Source organism: Orcinus orca, chromosome 3 (assembly GCF_937001465.1).
Source record: "Orcinus orca chromosome 3, mOrcOrc1.1, whole genome shotgun sequence".
NCBI classification, from domain to species: domain Eukaryota; kingdom Metazoa; phylum Chordata; class Mammalia; order Artiodactyla; family Delphinidae; genus Orcinus; species Orcinus orca.
Window position 1 is genome coordinate 34,569,050 of NC_064561.1, and position 25,863 is coordinate 34,594,912.

The window sequence follows — 25,863 nt, forward strand, 5'->3', positions numbered from 1 at the left end:
TTTGCGTTCTCTATGTAGGTTATCAGCTATACCTTTAAAAACAGCTTCTATTTTAGCAAACTGAATTTCCAAAAGGAATTATCATGAACATATAATCTAGCTGAGAGAAGCTCTTTTTTAGTAGAATCTGAGTGAATTGATTCCCTAGTCATAAAGGTCCTCAATTTCTCATCAAATTTGACTTACATGTTTAACTGGAAACAAAGAATCAGCTTATAGCCAAACCAGGTATCTCCATAAGTCTTCCAAAGAATTGAGGCTGAAATCTAAACTTACCTACCCCATTTATATCACAAAACAACTAGGCCCTATAACCTATGATTTTCTCCTACAACAAACAAGTGTAACAGAATTCTAAACAGGCAGTCCGGAAATCTATCATGTCACTGACCAGTAAGAAAATTTTGGTGTGTTAGGTGACCTTTTAAAATACCATGCTTCTATCATAAAGTGAAAGTGTATTTTTTGAATTATAAAGTTATTATACTCAGAAAAAAACTACCCTGCTTGGACATTTTGTTTAAGAGTATAATTTATTTTAAAAACTTTTAAAATAGACATTTTAGTTTCTATTTTCTGTCCACTACCATAGGCAAAAGAATGTTTTCAGAAGAATATTTCTGAGACCATAGTAAACAAATATTCCTAATGCTGGTTATCATTTCGGCGCTGACTAGGTGACATTGAAATTGTTTGTTTATTATTGTTCTATTGGAGGATCAGGGAGCATGAACAGAGATTGAAGACAAAGACTTTCCAGAGATGAATAAAATCAGTTAGCCAGCTTGAAATTGCCACTTCCCAGTAGGTTATTATTAATAGAGAAATGTATTCACTCAAAGTTATTAGCAGATGCTCTTTTGTCACAAAAAAATTATTTTTCCTATACATAGATACATTTTTTTAAAGCCCAAATAGGAAGGCATCCTTGGTACTTCATATCATGTAACATTTTCCTTAAACTGGATAATATGGCTGTTTTATTGATATAATTAGTTTAGTTAAACATTCTCAGATGCTTGCTCTCCTCTTTCTTACATCAAATAAAGCCTGAAAATCCTTCAGATTTTAATTTTTAATAGTCTTTCCTAATGAAAGAACTATCCTGAAGGGTGATCCATAGAGAAATTTTTTCACCACTATACATCTTCAGTTCCATTGAAACTTCAGCAAAATAGCAAACTATAGAACATCTTTAATCATACTAAGAAAACTTCCTCGTCATGCTTCCTCAGCTTTCAACCCAGCTCTTCTTGTTAGACTTCTGATAATTCAGCCATTCTCAAGCAAAACCTCTCCAGTTGCGAAATCTGAGGTTCTTTGTATAGTCCAGCTTACTGTAAACAAGCCACAGAATTTTAGCAAAAGGTGCTATTGCTATTTATAGTCCTTAATATTTACTTCTTTTAGAAATTTCTATGTCTTCTAAAAACTCAAATTCATGTTTTTTAAAAACTTCATAAGCCTCAAATCATGGATTGTGCCAATTCAATTTGAAATGTTCTTATGTCAGTTCAGATTTGTAAACTTGTAATGTTTATCATTATTTACTTTTTCCTAATGATGTAAGAAAAAGTATATGAGTGAAAAGCTGCCAGTATATCCCTGTCAGGAACATCTTTTGGAAACTAGAAAGGTTCAGAGATGTACCACAACATTTTTTTAAAGAGCACTGATGATGCTCAATTTTATCATTTAAATGTGTATGACCTATGATCAAGTTATTAAGCTCTGCGTGGGTCAGTTTCCTAATTTTTAAATGTGTATAACAATAGTATCTAGTTCATAGGTGCTATGAACTGAATTGTTTCTCCAAAATTCATATGTTGAAGCTCTAACCCCCAATGCGATAGTATTTGGAGACAGAGCCTTTGAGAGGTAATTAGGGCGCGTCTTCACGATACTGTTAGTGACCTTATAAAAAGGGACACCAGAGAGCTTGCTTTCTCTCTCCGAGAGTGCACACACTGAGCAAACGTCATGTGAGCACACAGTATGACAGCAGCCATCTACAGACCAGGAAGAAAGCTCACACCAGAACCTGACCATACTGGCACCCTGATCTCAGACTTCTTGTCTCCAGAACTATAAGAAAATAAATTTCTTTTGTGAAAGCCACCGCGGCTATGTTACTTTGTTATGGCAACATAACTAAGCTAATGGGACTATCACTATATACATAACATACATAAGTCAGTTAATATAAAATGCTTAGAATCATGCCTGGCACATGTTAAGATCACCATATTTTTAAACAATTATTTTTATTTGGTATCTAGAGTCATAAACGTTATAAAAGCTTAGATTATCAAGAGTTCTTAAAGACTACCCAGTTCAACAGTACTTTATCCTCACAGTTGCCAGCAACTGGTTTTCCTATATGTTATCTAAAGCCACCAAACTGGCTTACCCTGTTACACAATTAAATGTTAGCAGCACACCCAGGCCTCCAAACTCTCATCACATTATTTTAGGAAGCAGCATTCAGAGTGCAATTTTAGAGTTATGATATTTTTTAAAGCAACAACAACTGTATTTATACTAGGCTCATTTTGTTCTTCTAATAAAATCTGTCTAGATACTTTAATTGTAATGTTCACATAGGGCAAAATCCATACACATATATACTGTATATCTATATCCATCCTTATAATCCATCTATCTATCCATCTGTCTAGATAGATAGATACATTTATGTTTATATACAAACACATACATACATTCAAAACAGAACTCAAAAAAAAGTAAAGTCAAAAGAAAGACCTGGTTATTTGAGTAATAAGACATTTTTGGTCTCTAGAAACAAAATTGTTTCCTAGGGGCTACTTCCACGGAAACCTGCTCCACGTGCTAGAATAAATTGTACTTGATAGTTTTTAATTGATTCTATATAGAATGTTTTGAGGCAAAGATATTTTAAATAGTTCTTAATGCCTGTAGGTATATCCAGAATTGAATTAGTGTTGTTTAAAGTTATTCATTACCTACAGTTAATGGCAGACTAATTTCAGGGAATTGCTTTAAATTTTTATCTACTACAGAGTTAACTTTTGTTTTCTTAGAAATGATTTAACATAATATCAAGTTGCACACTGCTTTGAGATATCTTTTTCTTTATATTCCTATGGCTAGCCTTCAGATCCTTTATCACAGCACTCCTAGAATATTCTTCTAATTTTACTTCTCCTTCAATCTGAGACACAGTATAAAGTAGTAGTAAGGGCACAGATGTTTGCATTTGAGCCCACTAATTCAAATCTCAACTCTTCCACTTTCTAGGTAAATGAGTTGGAGAAAATTACTCAACTTTTCTAAGTTAGTTTTGCATAATGTTTACCCCATCTTCCCTTCAATGACTTCTCACTGGTTATAAAATGCAATCCCAATTGTTCTTGTAGTCTGTCAGTTCCACAACCATGTAACCTACCCCTTGCTGTGTAATCTGACATCTGTACCAAACTAAATATTGTACTCTCTTGCCTTTTTTAAGCCTGTTCTACATAAACTATTGTTCATGCAGTTTTCCTTACCTGCATGTGGGTTTTTCTGTAAGTCCTCTCATTATTTTTCTTGTTAGCTTTTTTCATTTGCAATTTTTTTTTATTTAGTAGATCGTATTTTTTACAGCTGTTTTAGGTTCACAGCAAAATTAAGTAGAAAGTAGAGATCACTTTTTCCATGAAAACTCCAATCTATATGAGGTGCCATCTGTATGTTTAATTTCACACAGCTCTTACTTGTGATATTATTCCTTATATTACTTTACCTGTCACCACTCTATTTCACTTAATTGTTATGTATTGCAGAATTTAAGTTAGCATTATTTTGGCAGTACCTCAATGATTCTCTCTAGTGACCACAGAAAATATGAGGTTAGATGAAAAGTCTATTTTCCCCACACATCTCTCGGGGCTCATACTAGCATTTTCTCCAAGAATAAAATGGAAGGATGAGCTCTGCAAAGCACGTTATTCAATTTGTTCATTGTGGCAGACATTACTACTGTCCTACTGCTACCTGGCTCCTGGCTCCTTCTAGACACATGGTAGGACTGTACTGCCTCACTCTGCTGAAGTTAAGTATGGCCATTATCACATGCTTTGACCAATAAAATGTGAACATAACTTGCATTATAACTTTCAGCTAGAAGCATTAATTTGCCAGTTCTCTCTGCCTTTCTTTTCCTCTGCCATTGCAATCATGGGAGCATGTGTAGATGTGAATGTTTAATGCTACACGTGTTTATAGAGGACAAGTGTATGGAAAGTTTCCCAGATTCAAAATAAATTTGCATGAGAGAGGAATAAACTTTGGACTTTAAGCCACTGAGATTTAAGCCATGGATATTGGTTGTCATTGTAGCATAACCTAACAAATCCTGACAAACATAAATATGTAAGTTTATCTGAACAACAACAACAAAAAGCATCTGAGTCTCTTTTACCTACTACTCTTTAATTGTTCTTTAGATAATGAGTTGATTGCATTTCTTAGTCCACCTTTACTCACTAACTCATTAAGTAAAGATTCATTTAAAGTTTTCTATATGCATGAAACTGGACAAGTTGTTGGGGATGAAAATAATAAACTGGATAGATGTGATCCCTAATCCCTGATGTATCTGACATTCTTGTGCAGAAGGCCAAACATGAATAAATAAATAAATATAATTCAACAAACAAAACAGTTATAAAATGTTATAAGAGCTATAAAGGAAACAAGCAACAGTCTAACAGAGAATACAGGAAATTTACTTTAGTTATGATAATCAGAAAATCTCTATGATGTGGTGAGATTTTATCTGAGTCTTAATGGCTGAAAAGGACACTTTAAAGCAACTGCACATATTGAAAAATTTTGAAAGTCACCACACCTGCCCAGGGAAATGCATAGGCTCAGAAAAGACCTAAGAAGATCTAAAATTTATACCTCAGACTTATCTGTGTCACAGAGGCAGTGTACATCAATCAAAAACAAAACAAAACAATAAACACACAAACAACCCCCCCCCCAAAGTAAAGCACAGCAAACCATAGGGAAGTAGGATAATGTGATCTCCAGGATTAAAGCCATTAGATTTAACTGTCCAATATTCAATAAAAGAATCATGAGGCATACAAAGAAAAAGGAAAGTATGGCACATTCAAAGGAAAAAAATCAACAGAAACTGTCCCTGAAAAAGACCAATGGCAGACCTACTGAACAGAGACTTTAAGGCAACTGCTTTGAGGATGCTCAAAAAAATGAAAGGAAGATGTGGAGGAGGTCAAAGAGCAATGTGTGAACAAAATGGAATGATTGATAAAGAGATAGAAAACATAAAAAGAAATTCTGGAGCTGGAAAATACAATAATTGAAATGAAAACCTCACTAGAGGGATTAAAAGACAGATTAGACCAGGCAGAAAAAAAGAAAGAGTGAACTTGAAGATAGGACAATGGAAATCATCGTGACTGAGGAACAGAAAGAAAAAATATTAAAGAAATGTTAGCAGAGCCTAACAGACCTGTGGGAAACCATCAACTGGATCAATATATGCATTGTGGGAGTTATATAAGAAGAGAGAGAGGAAGGGGCAGAGAGAATATTTAAAGAAATAATGGCTGAAGTATCCAAAATTTGATGAAAGGCATGAATATAAACTTCCAAGGAGTTCAGCAGACTCCAATTAAGGATTTGAACTAAAAACTAAAAGACACCTGCATCAAGACATGTTATAATCAAATTTTTGAAAGACAGACAAAGACGGACTCTTCAAAGCAGCAACAGAAAAGTGACTTGTCACATACAAGGAGGATCTTTAAAAAGATTAGTGGTATATAAATCAAGAAATTAAAGATATAAATAAATGGAACACATCCCATGTTCATGGGTTAGAAGACAGTATTGTTAAGATGTCAATACTACCTGAAGTGATATACAGATTGAATGCAATCCCTAACAAAATCCCAATGACTTGTTTTGCAGAAATAGAAAAACCCATTCTAAAATTCATATGGAAACTCAAGCACCCTGAATAGCCAAAACAATCTTGGAATAAAGCTGGAGGAGTCACATTTCCTGATTTCAAAACTCACTACAAAGCTACAGTAATCAGTACTGGCATAAAGGCAGACATATAGACCAAAGGAATATAACAGAGAGCCCAGAAAAATAAACTTTCACATACATGATCAAATGATTTTTGACAAAAGTGCCAAGACCTTTCAGTGAAGAAAGGACAGTATTTTCAACAAATGTTGCTAGGAAAACTGAACATCCACATGCAAAAAAATGAAGTTGGACCTTTACCTAACACCATATATAAAATTAATTTAAAATGGATCAAAGATCTAAATGTAAAACTTAAAACTATCGAACTCTTCAAGAAAACATAGGGCAAACATTTCACAATATTGGATTTGGTAATGATTCCTTGAATATGATACCAAAGGCACAGGCAACAAAAGAAAAAATAGACAAATTGCGCTGAAAACTAAAAAGTTTTGTATATCAAAAGTTTTGTATATCAAAAGACCAAGTAAAAAGGTTATCAACCAAGTAAAAAGGTAACACACAGAATGGGATAAAATACTGGCAAATCATTTATCTGATAAGGAATTAATGTCTAGAATATATAGAGATCTCCTAATAACAACAAAAAAGCAAAGAATGTTATTCAAAAAATGGGCAAAGTACTTGAATAGATATTTCTCAAAGAAGACATACAAATGGTCAACACATATGTGAAAAGATGTTTAACATCATTGTTCATTACCAAAATGAAAATCAAAACTACAATGAGATACTTGTTCAAATACATTAGGATGAATACTGTCTAACAAATAAACTGACACAGAGAAAATCACAAGTGTTGGTAAGGATGTGGAGAAAATGGAATCCAGTACACTATTGGTAGGGATGTAAAATGGTAAAGCTACTGTGAAAGGCAGTATGGTGGTTCTTCAAATAATTAAAAGTAGAATTATCATACGTCCAGCAGTTCTAATTCCAGGTGTAGAATTGAAAGAATGCCTGGAAGAGTTATTTGTACACTCATGTTCATAGTAGCATTGACAGATGACTGGATAAACAAAATGTGGTGTATGCATTTGGTCCTCTGTATCTGCAGGCTTTGCCTCTGCAGATTCAACCAATCAAAATTGAAATTTCAATCCACTGTTGATTGAATCCAGGGGTGCAAAATCCGCAGATACAGAGGGCCAACTATATTCATTGTACTATGCCATTTTATATAAGGAACTTGAACATCCATGGATTTTAGTATTTGCAGAGACTCCTGAAACCAATCCTCCAAGGATACTGAGGGATGACTAGACATACAAGGGAATATTATTCCACCTTAAAAAGGAAGGGAATTCTGACATATGCACAACATGGATGAACCCTGAGGATATTATGCTAAGTGAAGTAAGCCAGTCACAAAAAGACAAATACTGTATGATTCCACTTACATGATGTACCTAGTCACTCGTTGAAACTAAAAGTAGAATGGTGGTGTCCAGGGGCTGGGGGTAAATGGGAATGGACAGTTATTATTTAATGGGTATAGAGTTTCAGTTTTACAAAATGAAAAGACTTCTGGTGATGATGGTCATGGTGGCAGCACAACATTATGAATCTATTTAACACTAAAATGGTAAATTTTATATTATGTGTATTTTACCACAATAAAAAAATTAGAAAAAAAAAAAAAAGATATGCTGGCCAGGAGGTGGGCTACTCAGAGCTCTCTTCTGGCAATTGGAATAAAAGAGCAGAATATAGTTGGAGATGCTCTACGCTGGGGACAACATCTTGAGATGAGTGAAAACAAAAAGAAAAATAAAAAATAAAAGAAAGCATGAAGGTGGATGTTACTTTTAGATTTACGGTACAATTGCACTGATTTATATTATAGCCTTTGTAGTATTTGGGAGTTGGAGATAATTCACAATCACTCTATGAAATGATGATTGTAAGATAATTAAATAGAGCACATTGTGACAGGGTGTAGTTAGATCCTGTTTTTTAAAATCATTTTGACACTCTCTGCCTTTTAATTAGTTAGTCCATTAACCTTTAAAGTGCTTATTGATAAGCTTGGTTTGCTTCTACCACTTTGTTTTCTACTGTCTCCTTTCCTTTGTTGTTGCTGCTGTTGTTTTGTTCTTTGGTTTCTCCTTGCCTGTTTTTTAAAACTTTAATTTTTTAAATTCCATTTTTTCCCCAGGCTTTCTAGTTTAATACACACACATCAGCACCTTAAACTCCAGATTTTGGGGAGAATTTGGAAGAGTGGGGAAGGACTCCCAATCCACACTGAAAAAAACAGAGTTGTGTTTCAGTAACATCATGTTAATTTCCATTTCAATTTCTACATTGGCTATTACTTATGCTTATTTTCATTTTAAGTAGTTGCCACAGGGATTAAAATATATTTTTAACTTTTTCATATGTCATCTACGGTTAATTTTGTATCAGTTCATGTAAAACATAGACATCTTAAAAGTGTGGTGTCATACTGTACAACATAAACCGTTCCATAAATAATATTGTCCTGTACATACATTCATCTTCTTTTTTTCAATTAATATTTTTATGAGACATGTATCTGTGCAGTTCTAGTTTATTGTAACTGGTATTTATACAAAGGATTATTTAATATATTTTATAAATTTATTTCTTGTTGATAGGCTATTGATATAGTTATAGCCACCTTAAAAAAAAAAAAAAAGCCAGTTTTGTTAGGGTCCTCCAGAGAAACAATCAATAGGAGACAGATACATAGGTTCATAGATAGATACATAGATATAGATGTATAGTATACACACACATAGAGTATAAGTCCCATTATGAGGGCAGGAGAAGACCAATGTCCTAGTTCAAGTGGTCAGGCAGAGAAAGAGCCTGAATTCTCCCTTTTGTCACCTTTTTGTTCTATTCAAGCACTCAACCGATTGGATGATGTCCTCCCACATTGTGGGAAGTTATCCGCTTTACTCAGTCTACTGATTCAAATGCTAATCTCATCCAAAAACACCCTCATAGACACACTCTGAAATAATGTTTAGCCAAATATCTGGTCACCCCATGGTCTAGTCAAATTGACACATGAAAACTAACCATCACACCAATAGTTCTAGAATAAAAATTCTTGTACTTGTCTTCTTATGTATATGTATTAGTTATTAACTAGGGATACACTTAAAAGTAAAATTGCTATGTGAAAGTGTATGCCAATCTTCAGCTTTACTAAATATTCCCAAATTGCTATCTGAAGTGGTTAAATTAAATGAGACTGTCATCAGCAACAGATGAAAGTTCTATCTGGTTGTTCCACAAACATGCCAGTCTTGCCAGTCTCTTTAGTTTTTACTTTTCTGATGACTTATGGGAGTAGGAATAGGGCAACAGTTTTCTCTGGGGTGTTTTGCTGCAATAGGGCAAATATTGTCTAAAAGTTTTCTGCTTTACTAGGGTGCCCCTTTCCTAATCCTTTGGCAAGAGAGAGTAAACTTTTTGTGGGGCTCTTTTTAAAATTTGTCTTTACCCACTGGCATTTCTAGGTTGAAAGTTTCTTCACTCAGTCCAAGATATATGAGGCAAAAAGAAAACTCTAGGAACATGCTACAGTATGGCTAATCAGGTCCCAATGTTCCTAGCTTGCCTACCTTCTCTCTCTTTCAGAGTTTTCTTGTGTGTGTGTGTGTGTGCGCGCGCGTGTGTGTGTTTAAATATGTAATTTGCAAGGTTTTAGCTGTATTTAATGGAACAAATAGGGAGACCTGCATCTACTCCATCTTGTTATTTCATATGAACTTTGCAATTGGTTTGTTATGTGTTGTGAAAAACCCAGTTGTGATTTTGACTGAAATCACTTTGAATTTAGTTATTGATTTAAGGAGCTTTACTTCTGTGTTCTGCAAGTGCTTTATAATTTGCTACATAAGGTTCTTGTACCTATTTTGTTAGATATATTTCTTCATACATTTTACATTTTTACCAGTAGGATCTCTTATTTTCTAATTGGTTATTGCTGATATATAGGAATGTTGGTGATTTTTGTATTCATATCTCAGATCTTGTAACCTTGAACTCTCTAATGCTAATATTTTATCTGCAAATTCTTTTAGAGTCAATATGTGGATTATCATATAATCCACAAATAACAACTGCTTTGTCTCTCCTTTTTCAATTTCTTACTTCTTATATATATATTTTTTCTTATCTTATTGCATTTTCTAGGATACCCAGTAGTTAATTTGAAGACATCTCTATTTTATGCCTGATTTAAAAGGACACTCATTTTTTTTATTATTCTGTAATTAAAATCTTTCATTATTCATTTATATTTCAATAATTATAATTATAGCTTTCTCTTCTTCCTGTTAGTGTTAATATATGAAATTTTAACTGTACACATCTAGAAACATTAAAAATTGGTTTAAGGAAAAAGATATTATGTCATAGTTAATGTAATAAAGATTCCCTAAAGGCATGATATTATAAAATCAGTTTACTGCTTTACAGAATTATAAAGAAATTTAAGTGGATTTTAGCTGTAGTCTGTTTTTTTCCTTGAGGCCACTGATCAGACTTAGTATTTTTACATGTAATTACCAGAGTTATCAAGTAGACCAGGTGTTAGTAACTGAAATGATGGTAACTCCATATTAATCATCTTCTTGTACTCATATATATATAGACTATATGTAGACTAAGCTTTATTTAGAGTGTTCATTTGTATACCTTAAATAGGTAAAATTTCATTCTTATGTTTCAAAGAAAAACATATTTCTGTCTGTAATTCTTAATAGGGTAAATTATTAACATATTTTAATTAAACTCAACTTAACCCAGATGTCAGCTAGGGTCTTCTTGACATTAAGATTGTGGTAGGAATTATTCAAGTACACACATTTAATGGCTGAGAACTTCACAAGATTTCTGCTAATCTCTGGTGTTAAAGCACAGTTCAGTTCCTTCATCTGTACTATCAAGTACAGATATTATATTCTACCACCATGTCAAAATTAGTATAAAGCTCAGCCTTTATGCCTGATTGGGCAAGAGAATTCATTACACCAAGAATTTTATAAATTGGTTTATGGGTTCAGATTGCATCAAATTCCATACTGATTTCCACTGACGTGCAGAACAAACAACTGTTCCTCTATTATTTTCTGTCCGCTGGTGCAGCGTTACAGCATCTAGACCAAGTTCCTTCTGTGTCTCAGCACCTGTCCTTTTTGTATATTTTAAAGTCATCTTTTATTTTTCCAGCCTTGTTTATTCCCACAAGCCCTCAAAAAATTGAAGCAACAATCATGCTTTTCCCTCCCCACATGAATCTTTAGTAAAAGGCAAAAGATTCATTCAGTTATGAAGAGAAGCATGACTATGGATTTAAAGTCATCTTTAAAAATAAAATTGTCACTTTTTTCCATATAAAAAACGCATCACTTTGTACAACAAATTAGTAACTGTTTCCAAGGTAACATAATATTTATAAACTTCTTACATGTGCATCTTCATCATTTCTCTAAAACAAATTCAGTTTTGTGGTAATTTCATAGTCACATTTTTAAAGTGTTCGGTACTACTAGAATTAAACCTTTTTAACTTCTATGAAACAGTCATATCCAAAAGAACGTTACTCATTAAAACCACACTATAAATCATATTTTCAGAGCATGAACCCAGAGAAGAACATAGCAGAAAATGAATAATCTATGCAGCTTGATGCCTTTTCACATATTGATTTACATGTCACTTGCCTGCAATTATTGTTTAAATACAATTCACTCTTTCCCAATAGGATACTATTATCATTACTGCATACAAGGATCAGACTTACATTAAAATGGTTTGAACCCAAGCCCAACTTTATTGTTGTTTTGTTGTTTTCACTTGGAATATTAAAGATTATTTTAGCACAAATGGAACACATATACTTGAACATTGTAGCCATCTGTATTGAATTCTATCATTCATCTGAGATCTTCTTCCTGGTATTTATCAATATAAGATTGGCTAACCCTTCTCGTGACAAGTGTAAGAGCATGTTGATGGCCTGAAGACCATCACCTATACGGTTTCTGTCTGTTGCACTGTTTGTACAGGGGAATCCTATAACAAAGATGCTAAGTATGATTTCCTACTCTGAAAATTAAACGTTTCACCTATTTTTTAAAAAAAGAAATTAAAGAGGAATCTCAAGCCAAACCAAAGATTCCTTCCTCCATGACAACTGGCCCCAAATAACCCCACATGGGATGGACATGCTCATTCATTTTTGCTTCATTCTCTATCTTCAAACTGGAGACAGTAAGCAGATGCAATTATTAGAAACCCTGACTTCATCATTCCTACCCAAGGGTGAAATGGCCTAGAGTCAGTGCTTCCAATTACGCTGGGTGGCCCAGAAATGGACAAGCTGATTTACAGATAGCTGTGCTTAGTTCTATCCCAAAGGTCCCAGAGGAAACGCCTGGAGCAGAAGCTGAATCTCCCTATCAAGTGGCTCTCAGCTCTGTCACTAGCTACAGAATTAAATAGAAGGCTGAACCTGGAAGAGAGGTTTTTTTCTCTTACACTATGGTCAGTTCTTAAATCACTCTGACATTAATAGGAAAATTCCATAGGCACACTTGCATGTCCTCATTAAAGTATAGAAATTAAAGAAGAAGTGACAGAGTAATCACTAAAACCAACGACAGAGGAGATGCCCATAGGAATAACAGACTCAGTTCACATTTTAAGTAGTTCAGTCTGAAAATTTCAAAATGCAAATTCCTTTTAAGGAACTGGTATCAAAAGCATGCTCGGTCACATATAACATGTCCCATGCTGTTTTGATCAACTGAAATTATTCTTACTATTTTGGGCTTTTTAAACCATTTGCTACAGAATTCTTCTTTTTGGCCATCTCAAAGAGGGAGTCAGTAAAAGAGTAAAATTTAACAGACTTAACATTGCTTTGTTTATTGTTGGGTAGAAAGTAAAGCCCTACCTGTTCTCTGCTTCCACAAGAAGCAGACACACACACACACACACACACACACACACACACACACTCTCTTCTCCAAGGTACTTCATGGAAGCTGACTTTTAAAACAACTCCTTGTCATTTTGGACACAGTGCAAAATCTAGAACTTTATAATATAAAACCTACACCAAAATGGCACATCTCATTTTTTATTTTCAAAGATATCAATTCTTTCCACATAAAGGAAGGAGCTGGAAAATGAAAAATGCTTTTTAGTCCATAGACTGAGAAGTTCCAAATCTTTTTTGAAACCAACCATAAACAGTCCTGGCAAAAGGCAAAAGAGAAATGTCTATATTCAAGTGAATATTTGCATGTTTTTCAAGACCCACCATGATTAGATCTCTGGTTTTGATGCAAAGCAAAATGCTACCTAAAAGACAGTTTTCTGGAAAGAAACTTTTAATGGTGAATAAGAGGATGAGGAAGTTTAGAGAAAGAAATAAGAAATTTATAGTGTCTGACTTGTACAGAAAGAGAGAATGTAAAGGGAGGCCTGCATTCCTCTGTGGAGATGTGATCTGCTATCTAAAGCTAGAATTTTAAGAGAAAATAGTACAGGAAAAAAATTCACATTCCATCACCTCAACAGCCCTCCCTTCCTTGGTAAGGGTATCTGTCCACCATAGCAAATGGTGCAGAGGAGAGATGCTGAGCATTTAATGTGTTTAATAAAATTATATTATGCTGCGGACTTGCATTTGTCATCCTTATAAGGTAATAAAAATCTACCTTTCCTGAGAAAGAATGACACCTGTAAAACTGTTCCAGACAGGTTAAAAATTTTGAAAATGCAAAGTAATCATAAACCTTCAAGACATCCAAAGAGGGTAAGATTCAGAAATCAGTGTGAAATTTTTGTTTTGGGGTAAACTGCAGAAGCTAGAGTTTCAATTGTAAGTAAAAGAAAACAAGCAAACTTAAAAGTGCCATTTCTTTTTTGTGTATGTGCTTAAAAAAAAGAAGAAATTTCAGTATCATCATTAACAGGTAACATTTAATATAAGGATCTAGAAATAGTAGTTGAAAGTACCTGTCAAAGGGGGTGGGGGATAGGAAAAGGATGATGCATTGTAGAGGCCACTCAGAAATTCAGTTCAAATATGTATTCATCCAGACACAAGATGCTGCTGAGAGAGGTGAAGGAGGTTGATTTTTTTATGCATGTGAAGTGATTGAAGAACTAAGACAATGTGTGTACTATAGCATCAATTATCAGAGGAGCTCTGAGAAAGGAAAGATCCAGGTGAATAACAGACATCTGAGAAGGCTTCATGGAGAAGGAGGAACCTAAACTAACCTAAATGAGAAAAGTGGAATTTCAATCAGCAAGTTGGAGGAAGAGAAGAATGAGTTCCAGATGGGAAAATAGCCCAAACAGGAAGGAACTAATATTGTCTATTTGGGGCCTGAGATTGTCCAGGATAGGTAATAGTAGAAAAGGTTTACCTTAATATGTGAGGAGAGATGAGGTTAAATAAAAATTATGGAGAATATTAGAATAAGTAGTTTAAATGCTTTACACACAAAAACAAAAACTACAACAACACTATGGGACCAATTTTATTAAACATTTAACTAGCATTACCTCATGTTATCCAAATAGCAACTCTAGAAACACAGGTAGTAATATTATCCCCATTTTACATATGAGGAAATTAAGGCTTGAAGTAGTTGACTAATATGATTGATAACATGGAATAATTTAGAAAAGTCAGGATTAAAACCCAGGTTTGTGATTTTAAAGCCCATGCTCCTGACTGCTATATTTCATTGCATCATTATAATTTTGTAAAATACATATCCTTGGTCTCTACAAGTATTTCAGTAAAGAGAAATAAAAACCATTGCATTGATTAGAATCACATATGTATATGAAACAAGTTGAACATTCTCTAATGTTGAATGCAGGTAGAAGGAGGGATAAAAGAGATTGTAGAACAATCAGTCAGCTGGAGCTGTAAGCAAGAACAGCTCATGAGTGGCACAGGGTTTTATAAGCCCGGTCAAGGAGTCTGGACCTTATCCAGAGGATAATGGGGGAGCCATTGGAGCATCGGCAGTAAGTGGAATAATCACGTGTGCTTTAAAAACGTGTTCTGGTTACAGTGCAGAGAATGGTTGGATGAAGTTGGTGGTGGGGAACACTATTTAGCTAGCTGTAGAAGGAATCAAAGCTCAAGGTAATGGTGGCCTGACTTAAGAGGCAGAAATAATGGGCCTTGGTAACTGAGTCAAACGATATCTAGGTTTGTGACTTGGACAATGGGAGACAGTAATTCTACTTATAGAGTCGGGGATCTCAAAAGGATAGGGAGAAATGATGAGTTCATTTGGGGACTTGATAAGTCTGAAGTGCTTTTGTGGCATTCAAGTAGACATATCTAATGGTTGGAGATACAGATATGATACTCAGAAGCGAGGTGTGGCCTAGGTGTCAAGATTTGTGATTCATTAAAGCCATAGGAATATGAAAGATTATCCAGGATGAGAGTGCACAGTAAGAAAGGAAGGGGGAACTAAGACAAAACCCCGAAAAAACAAAAGCCTTTCAACAATAAAGGAAGAGGACGCTAAAGAGGGGAATTAGAAAAAATGACACCAGAGAGGAAACCTACTCTTGTGTGTGGGGTACTTGAAATTAAAAAGAGAGGTTTTTCAAGATGGAAGAAGTGACAACCTATAACAAACGCTGATGAGAGCTCCAGTTAGATTAAGGAGACGAGAGACCACTGAGTCAGCAACTGAAGACATTACTAGTCATATATCCTAAAAGGATTAGAGGCCAAATTATAATGGATTGAGAGGTTAATTATTTTAAAAAGCCAGTGTATGTAGATTAGTAATTTCCAAAGATCAGTGCTGATGCCTAATCAAGTTTTCACAGATCAGAAGCAAACCCCCAAAACTAAAAGCATCAGTTTTGTTTGACGAAGCTAAATTACTCTATGAAATTGTTACCCTAAGATAATATCCCTCCAAATTTTTAATACTAAAAATACATTTCTGTTATAAAGTGAGAGTGTTAGGAGATAGTAGTAGTAATTTTCAAATACTCTTGCTAGTTGAATCTATATACCATTCCAAAGTCTGCAACCTACCATTGCTGCTGAATTTCAAGTGTTTGATTCTAAAGGAATGGGTATCCAAAAGAATGTCTCAGCATTCCCTGATGGGTAGAGGGGAGGTAGAATAAAGGGGAATGCTACATGTCTGGCAATGGTATTTGCTTCTTTCTAAGTACAGAGTATAGTTCTGAAGGGTCAGTAGAGAGGTATTTGCATTTTGTCTTTGGCAGTTTCATTATGTTGTCGATTATTACACTGCAATGTTCTAATAGGAGTTTCATCATGCATTCAAATTGAATAGAGGATTCATTTAGCCACCGCAACGAATTGAGCTCAGCAGGCTTCACTTCAGGAACTTCTGTGGTGTCAAGTGGTCAGTCCTTCCGTTTTAATTTCTAGATATATGAGATGCAAATTCCATGATCTTTTCTTCTCTGATAGAGCAAATGGCTCCAATTACATTCTAACATATCCTTAACTGGGAGGTAAATCACATCAGCTTGGGATGTGGTAAGATGAATCCCAAAGAAAAGATTAATTATCTTGTAAAGGTATTGTATTATCTTAATTGTTCACATCACTCAAGCTTTTCTAATTAGAAAAGTAAATACCAACCTAGGCAGGTTTTGCCCTTGCACAATTAAAAACAGGCTAAACATTTACATGAATTATACCTTTTCAAATATTTAAACTTGATAAGGCCAGCCATCACTTTATACTTGTTTTCCTATCAGACTTCCCAAAGGTCAATTGTATTTCTCTTATAAAAAGTGAAAGAATAACAGTCTCCTACTAAATAACATAAATATTTCAGTGTATTGATGCTGCAATCAAGCCTACCAGTCCACGGTCCTCCAGCCCACGATTGTTCAGTGGTTTCCAAGATCCAGGATGCTTTTCTCCATCTGATCTATTCCAAGCATACTTTTAGCCCAGTGGTTTATTTGAAAGCCCACAGGAGATTATACACAATTCCTCTGTCTTCTCCCTTCAAGCAGCAGCTGTCATTTCTTGTACAGAATGTTTCCCATTTCACCTTTGTCTCTGGATAAATTTAGTCCTTATTAAACAATCAGAATTGGATCCTGCCTCCCAGAACAACTCTTACCTCAGAGAAATTAATCAGACTCTCTCATGAGTTGAGTTCCAACATGTCCTAGACAGGCCTTGTTGACACCAGAGTATCCTTACTATTATGAATATTTTTCTTGATAGAGTACCCAGCATACAGTAGGTACTGAGAAGTGACCCACTGTCTCTGTGTTGGTTTCTGGTCTTTGTTTTGAAGCAGTGTGGTCTAGTGTTTGAAGAACAAAGACTTTGTACCCATACGGATATGCATTTGAATCTGGCTGTAAAACCAATTCTGTTATCTTGGGGAGAATGTTTCACTTCACTTCACTACAGAAGCAGAGGAATGCCTCCTTCCACTTCTGTAAAATGACATTAAAAATAATACCAACCTATTAGGAAGGTGTAAGGGATTAAATGATACCATGCATGTTATACACTTAGCTCAGTGCCAGGCACCCAAGTTCTCAATAATTGTTGGCTCTACTGTATTTTATTACTATAATTTATAGCCTCTTTACTGAAACTCAGTTTGAAATCTGTTTCTGAGGTCAGAATCAGAAGTGAAATATTCTTGTCATTTAAAAAGGTCATCTGAACTTGCCTGCATAGCAAATGCTTCTCTGGGTTTTAGTTCAGATGTGTCTCTTTCATTCTTACATCTTCAAAGAGGGAGACTTTCAGAGGTCTGATGGGCTGTAACACACTGTTTCTGTAGCTGGTTTACCAACTCATTGATTTGCAGCATTTCACTTAGGGCTGTTCTCTTTCTGACAGGAAGGCTTGAGGGAGATGATCTTAAATGCCAGGAGGATTTTCCACGTGGTCACAGGGGAAGAACACTGTGAGCATCTGGGCGCAGCATACAGAGAAGATTTTGAGGGTTGTGAAGCTCCATTTGTGTGTTCAGTTAATGGACCCTTGGGCTTGAGGACAATGTACTGTGGAAGGTAAGAGGGGTTAATTCATCGGTAGCTCGATTTGTGGAACTAATTCTTCAGTCTCATTTACATTTACATTAGCAGGACGTCTTTAACAGTGAGAGAGCTGTGATGGTGGATGAAATCACAGCTAACATGTTAGATTTTATGGGTATGATCTCTTTGTGTTCTCTAGCCACTTGCCTGGAAGCCATAGATCCTTATTTACCCTGACAAGCTCTGTTCCTCTAGTGTGGTCAAGAATTTCTCCCTAGATTTTTTTTTTTCTTTTTTTGCGGTACGCGGGCCTCTCACTGTTGTGGCCTCTCCCGCTATGGAGCACAGGCTCCGGATGTGCAGGCTCAGCAGCCATGGCTCACGGGCCCAGCCGCTCCACAGCATGTGGGATCTTCCCAGACCGGGGCACGAACCCGCGTCCCCTGCATCAGCAGGTGGACTCTCAACCACTGCGCCACCAGGGAAGCCCAAGAATTTCTCCCTAGAATTTCTGTGTCACTCTTCAATCACTTTATCTTTAATGCCAGAACTTCTATCTAACCAAAATCATGAGATAACCTACCTTGATCTTCTCTTTACCCCTTCCCTACCTTTGATAAAAATTAATTTGACTCCTTTGAAAATCAGTCACAGTCTCTTAAGACATTGCTTATTTATGGCCATTTGTTCATGGTTCACTTTTTAAAAAATTTCTTATCCGAGTACAGTTGATTTACAATGCTGTGTTAGTTTCTGCTCTACAACAAAGTGTGTCAGTTTTACATATACATACCTACACTCTTTTAGATACTTTTCCCGTATCGGTCATTACAGAGTATTGAGACAAGTTCCCTGTGCTATACAGTAGGTCCTTATTAGTTATCTATTTTATGTATAGTAGTGTACATATGTCAATCCCAGTCTCCTACTTTATCGCTCCCTTCCCACTTTAAAATCAGGTCTGAAGTATATGAAGTTGGTGCTACTAATCTAGTTATTGTGACCCTGAACAAGTCACCTAACTTCTCTAAACCTTGGTTAACCCATCAATAAAATGGGAATTATAACTTATACATGGTACAGCTGAGTTGAGGACTACACAAAATCTTCTATGTGAAGCCTTTGGTGTTGATTTCCTAAACATTGTGCGTCCTACATTGTGCCTCCTATGCCAGAGAGAATGTTTCAAGAGACTTAGATTACTTGAAACCTGTTCCAACAGAGAAAGCAAGCACATCAAACTTTTCCCGATCTTGAGTTTCTGTTTCCTAACGTTTCTTCCTAAGCTCCAATCCAAGAGTAGATTGGGTTAGTCTACTTGAAAAAGTATTTGCACGATTTAATGCCCCATATGGACTTCAGCCAAGCCAGTGATAAAAGCAGTAATTGATCAGTACTAAAAATATTCCTCTAGTGTTTAGGCTCAGGTTAATACTTGTATACATAGGTCATATTTTCTCTTCATGACCTCATTCTTAACCTGTGTTCTAAATTCTTTTCCATACCTTTCCTAAAGATAGATGAAGATGCATCTATACCCAAACTGATTATTTAATCTGCTTGTGTTTTCATTATATTATTGCTGTCATGAGGTGGTGTCCTATTCTCAGGCCAATCAAGAATGACGTATGCTTGGCCTAGCTGTGCCGGGAGTTAATCATTCTTCTTAATCAAATTCTTGTTGCATTCTTGGCTACACTTACTCTTACAGTTGAAATGATGCACACCATTTCAAAGTAGTGTCTCTATTCTCTTCTTGTTCAGCATCCTTCCCTCCTGAGGACTGGAAGGCTGGCACAAGTTCTTCCAAAATTATTATATCAACTTCTGCAGGTTCTATCAGCTCATCTTTACACCTCTGTAATCTTTCTGTAAGATAGACTCAGGCCATTAATACTTCTCACTCAATGCTTAGCACAATGGCCAACACCCAGGAAGGGTCCAACAAAGGAGAGACGGTATCATTATTACCATTCTGTTCCAGATACTATCCTGAGTGTTGCCAACACCAAAGTGAATAACCATAGTTATTATTTGCAGAGTTCATCTTCATTTTGAAGTTTTGCTTAAATTATGTCTCCATTAATGACAATAACTTTTCCTTGAGAACTCTCTTTTTTTTCCCAATTTCCCTTGGATGCCATGAGCAGCACATCACAATTACTGGCTAATGCTGTTGGATAATACTTATAACCAATGAACTGAGCTCCTGTGGTAAAACTTTCAAGAAGTTCATCCATTATTTCTCTTCTTAGCTCAAAGGAGGTTAAATATCATTTGCAAAACAAGGAACTAATAAGAATCTAACATGAACTGGAGAGTCCACAGGACTAAGAAGAGCAGATGCCCAGATGGCCAGTCATATTCCAGTCACCAGGCCGACCTTTGTCCCACTTTTCTATATGAGGATAGCTGTGGTTTGAAATAAATATTCAAGTGTTGCAAAGTCAAGTTGCTTGTATATGAAATATTCTGTGAGACTTGAAAATGGACATTTTCTCATTCAAGGTTAATAGCACTTAACCTAGAAAAGTAAATATGACCCATTTTACTCATTTCATCAGACTGAAATCTCCTTAAGAAAGAGGGCATGTTTTGCTCATTGCTTCAACCTCACTGTCTTATACATGCCTAACACAGGTGATTCAATAAATATTCAATGAAATTGCTGCCAATTTACCACCTAGGAAAGAACAGGTAGGAAGCAAGGAAATTTAAAAGCAGTAGGAAGTTTATTTGCAAGATTAGGAAAAGGCTATTCTGAACACATGGAAAAAATTAAGTGCAGAATAAGAATAAATCCATACTGTCACCCTCTATAAATCCATATTTGTTGTTTATTTCCAACTGATAGTTATTTTCCCCCAAGTTTAGAGGTATTAACTAATGAAGAGAAAGAACTGAAATGCTGACTTCCTAAGATTTCAAAAAGTTGGGGGAGTTACTTTGCCTTTGTTCTTTAAGTTAGTGAAATCTTGTTCAAACACATCCACCAACCCTTCACTCAAATGTCACTTTCCTGATTGCTTTTGTTACGTGCCATTGAGTCATGGACATTTTACAGCTGACTCACGCAGTCGCGAGGTGATAAATCATAACCAGCAAATACCATCACAGAAATTACAAATGATAGACGGCATTTCAGAGGACTGTCTATGGGAAACCAGGTATTTATTTTCACTTTGTAGCCACTTCTAAATAGCCTGCATTTGGCAATGGGAGTTGTCAAAAAAGTCAGAAGTTACTGCTAGCTCACTGCTATTCAGGCACATAGGAGGAACTTGTTAAAAGTAGAGGATTTAGCTCCTTTGTTGTTCTAGCAAATTAAAACTGAAGTTGAGAAGTATAAATCTGAAGAGAAAGCAAAACCAGTATGAGGTTCAGGCCTTTGGTGAGGAAAATTAATTGTTGCCATTTTTTTTTTTAGGGATGCTTCCTATATATCTGCCTCAGCAGAGTGAAAAAGTGACATAAAGTGGCTATACTTTATACATGAATCACCACTTTGGACTCAGTTTATCTGAGTATTATATCATTGTAGTCTGAGAATTATACATAGATTCTGGAATAGCATTCGAGAGCAAATGTTAGATCCAAATACCCAACAGCTTTTAAATGACTAATTAAGACTATTAACTAGTGTGTCTCTAATGAGCATTTGCTTTATATGTTTCACATAGTAACTTAGCCTAAAATTATGGTCTCTTCATCTGGGGCTTCCAAAACTATATTTCGTTAACATCGATAAAATTATTCTGCTATTTAAGGGAAATGGCTATGCCTTCAAAGCAAATTTAGTAAAATTTAAAAATTTATAAAATTCCAGTATTTGATTCATTGCCTTATAACTTGATGTGATGAATACATTTAAGCACCTACAGTATCAAGAGGCAAGAGAATTCAAGGAGAACCCACAAGTAGATCTGTGGATCTTTACAACACCTTTATCCTCATATCATTGCAGAGAGCTGGACTTGTGTGTATTTTAAAACAAGGAAAATGTGAGTTAATCATTGTTTTGTTTTGTTTTTGCTTTGTTTATTGACATCCAAAAATTTGTTTTGTTTCTAACAAAGTTTTAAAAAGTTTAAAAATGTGTGAAGTAACACATTTTTTTCACCCAGAAATCACATGTACTGCAAAATCTCATCTCTGAGAACACTGGGCAGGAAAAGGCAAAGTAGGGAGCTTGAGATACAAACAATCCTTGCCATTTCACTTTCTGCAAAACTCACAACCCCCTGGGAAGAATGGAAGAAGAGGAAGAGGTGAGCTATTTACTATCTAAGAATATCTAATTAAAGTCACTTGAAGCTTTTACAGGAATATAAAATTATCTCTGGTGTACGCTTAGAGGAACACAGGCATATAGACATTCCCATTCTCTTAAGAATTGTGCCAAGAAAGAAAAGCTGAAAAGGCATCTTCTTCAAAATTCTGAAGGGAAACTAGTCTTTAAGTAGGCACATTTGGTGCACTATGGACTAAAGTGTTTTAATAACATCCGTTTATCATTTTAACAGCACGCATTTACTATTAAAAAGGTGTGTAACCAGGTGCAAAGATCCTGAGGCTTAAATTTTCAAAAGACAATGTGAAGTCATGTCAGAAACGGGAGATGCTGCCCTTCTCTCTTTATGTGCCTAAAGTGTGTGATTTTCAAGTCCTGGCTCTATGAGTGACACAACTTTTGCTCAGAACACTCTCAGTGGTCTTTTGTATGAGGAGATGATTGAAATAAGACTCAGTCACATCAGGTTAATTCAACGTTATATTGGAAAGCTTCCGACTGTTAGCCATGACAACACAGTGAATGTAGAAATGGTAAGAACAGACACTTAAGAAAAATCAGAGTTTATTTACTGCTTTCACATATATTATCTGAGGTGGTTCTCCTAACAACCTTATATATATAGACCTTATCCACATTTGACACAGGCAACCCACAGAAAGCTGAGCTAACTTGTTGCCTTGTTGGTGTATGGAACGTATTCAAAGGATTGCAGCCCAATCACCAAAATAATTTAAAAGCCATTTCAAACTGTGAAATAATCCCACTGACACATTACAGAAAACCTTTTCAAAGTCTGCTTTCCTTCAGAACCCCAGTGCATTGAGCATCCTGTGTATCACTGATTATCACATGACTACTCTTGAATATATAAATAGTCCCTCTTCAGTCACACACACACACCTTATCAAAGTATATTATTTTCATGATCTCAGCATGTCATGTCATCTGCCTTCAGCCAATGAGAGCCATTTATTTTATATCCTGGTGAGGTTGACTCGTGTCAGTACCAAAAGGTATATGATAGTTGGCCCCTCTGCACATATAAAAGAATATCTCACTGTACTTTTTTTTTCCAGAGTCTTAATTTTATTTATTTAAAAAAAAAATTTAATTTAATTTTAATTTCATATTGGAGTATCGCTGATTTACACCTGAAACTAACAAAACATTGTAAGTCAACTATACTCCCATACATTTTGAAATGAGATGTTTGCAGAAGCTCAAGGAGTTTAAGAAAATGGTGGAAGAACAAATGGCTAAATATCATCAGAAAGAGACTGATAGAAGTAAAATATAAGAAAAGATCTCAATTAGTATTAATTGAGTCTGGGAGAGTTGACTGATATTTAATTTGGTGATGACAGTAAGAAAAAGAAACTACAGGGAGACCTTCAAGATGGAGGAGGAGTAAGACGTGGAGATCACCTTACGTGGATCCTCCCCACAAATACATCAGAAATACATCTACATGTGGAACAACTCCTACAGAACACCTACTGAACGCTGGCATAAGACCTTAGACCTCCCAAAAGGCAAGAAACTCCCCATGTACCTGGGTAGGGCAAAAGAAAAAAGAAAAAACAGAGAAAAAAGAATAGGGACAGGACCTGCACCAGTGGGAGGTAGCTGTGAAGGAGGAAAGGTTTCCACACACTAGGAAGCCCCTTTGAGGGTGGAGATGGGGGGTGGGCGGGGGGGAAGCTTCGGGGCCGCAGAGGAGAGCACAGCAACAGGGGTGCGGAAGGCAAAGCAGAGAGATTCCCGCACAGAGGATCTGTGCCGACCAGCACTCACTAGCCCAAGAGGCTTGTCTGCTCAGCTGCCGTGGGGGTGCTGGGAACAAGGCTTGGGCTTCGGAGGTCAGATCCCAGGAAGAGGACTGGGGTTGGCTGTGTGAACACAGCGTGAAGGGGGCTAGTGTGCCACAGCTAGCCGGGAGGGAGTCCAGGAAAAAGTCTAGAACTGCCGAAGAGGCAAGAGACCATTGTTTCAGGGTGTGTGAGGAGAGGGGATTCAGAGCACCACCTAAACGAGCTCCAGAGACGGGCATGAGCCGCAGCTAAAAGCACAGACCCCAGAGACGGGCATGAGATGCTAAGGCTGCTGCTGCCACCACCAAGAAGCCTGTGTGCGAGCACAGGTCACTGTCCACACCTCCCCTCCCGGGAGCCTGTGCAGCCCGCCACTGCCAGGGTCCCATGATCCCGGGACAACTTCCCCAGGAGAACACACAGCGCACCTCAGGCTGGTGCAATGTCATGCTGGCCTCTGCCGCCGCAGGCTCGCCCTGCATCCGTACCCCTCCCTCCCCCCAGCCTGAGTGAGCCAGAGCCCCCTAATCAGCGGCTACTTTAATCCTGTCCTGTCTGAGCGAAGAACAGATGCCCTCAGGCAACCTACACGCAGGAGCAGGGCCAAATCCAAAGCTGAATCCCAGAAGCTGTGCCAACAAAGAAGACAAAGGGAAATCTCTCCCAGAAGCCTCAGGAGCAGCGGATTAAATCTCCACAATCAACTTGATGTACACTGCAGCTGTGGAATACCTGAATAGACAACGGATCATTCAAAAATTGAGGCGGTAGACTTTGGGAGCAACTGTAGACTTGGGGTTTGCTTTCTGCATCTAATTTGTTTCTGGTTTTATGTTGATCTTAGTTTAGTACTTAGAGTTTATTATCACTGGTAGATTTGTTTATTGATTTGGTTGCTCTCTTCCTTTTCCTTTTTTTTCTTTTTTATATTAGATATATATTTTTTTTTTTCCTTTTTCTCTTTTTGTGAGAGTATATGTGTGTGCTGCTTTGTGTGATTTTGTCTGTATAGCTTTGCTTTTACCATTTGTCCTAGGGTTCTGTCTGTACATTTTTTTGTTTGTTTGTTTTTGTTTCTTAGTATAGTTTTTAGCGCTTGTTATCATTGGTGGATTTGATTTTGGTTTGGTTGCTCTCTTCTTTCTTTTTTTTATTACTTTTTAACTTTTTTAATAATTTTTTAGTAACTATTTTCCTTCCTTCCTTCCTTCCTTTCTTTTCTTTTTTTCTCACTTTTCTTCTGAGCCGTGTGGCTGACAGGGTCTTAGTGCTCCAGCCGGGTGTCAGGCCTGTGCCTCTGAGGTGGGAGAGCCAAGTTCAGGACATTGGACCACCAGAGACCCCCGGCTCCAAGCAATATCAAATGGTGAAGGCTCTCCCATAGATCTCCACCTCAACGCTAATATCCAGCTCCACTCAACGACCAGCAAGCTACAGTGCTGGACACCCTATGCCAAACAACTAGCAAGACAGGAACATGACCCCACCCATTAGCAGAGAGGCTGCCTAAAATCATAATAAGGTCACAGACAACCCAAAATACACCACCGGATGCAGTCCCCCACCAGAAGACAAGATCCAGCCTCATCCACCACAACACAGGCATCAGTCCCCTCCCCAAAATACAGCACCAGATTCAGTCCTGCCCACCAGAAAACAAGATCCAGCCTC

General features: G+C 36.5%; 1 long non-coding RNA gene and 1 other non-coding gene across 2 annotated transcripts in view; both read right to left on the reverse strand.

Moving 5' to 3' along the window:
* The window catches only part of LOC117202209 (uncharacterized), a 263,569-nt gene that overhangs the window by 90,366 nt on the left and 147,340 nt on the right, over positions 1-25,863 (reverse strand). The gene's annotated exons all lie outside the window — the stretch shown is intronic.
* On the reverse strand, positions 11,264-11,384 carry LOC117202240 (U5 spliceosomal RNA). Its single transcript, XR_004484458.1, has one exon. It is a non-coding gene; the product is annotated as a U5 spliceosomal RNA (small nuclear RNA).